A 325-nucleotide genomic window follows, 5' to 3' on the forward strand; every position below is an offset into this window, starting at 1 on the left:
GACGATGTTATAGCTACGATATTCTCAATTAAGCACACCGGACGGAGAGTCATATTCACCCCCCCAGAACGAGACTCTGATGACAAAAAGTGTGAAAGCCGGTTTTCTTGTTGCATGCATGGTTATCATTCTACCGCTTTGCAGCCAAGTGAGATACAAGCGGAACTCATGTCTCACGGAACATCACTCTCTGTTTTCGTGAATCCACAGGTGAGCTTTCACCGTAAAGCTGATGATGCGAATCTGTGGACTAACCACCTGACGCTCCGAAGGCGGGGATTTTCGTATGGACGCGATCTTGGATGGTCAGATTGAATCAGGTTTG

The sequence above is a fragment of the Toxorhynchites rutilus genome, chromosome 3, assembly GCF_029784135.1.
Source record: "Toxorhynchites rutilus septentrionalis strain SRP chromosome 3, ASM2978413v1, whole genome shotgun sequence".
NCBI classification, from domain to species: Eukaryota; Metazoa; Arthropoda; class Insecta; order Diptera; family Culicidae; genus Toxorhynchites; species Toxorhynchites rutilus.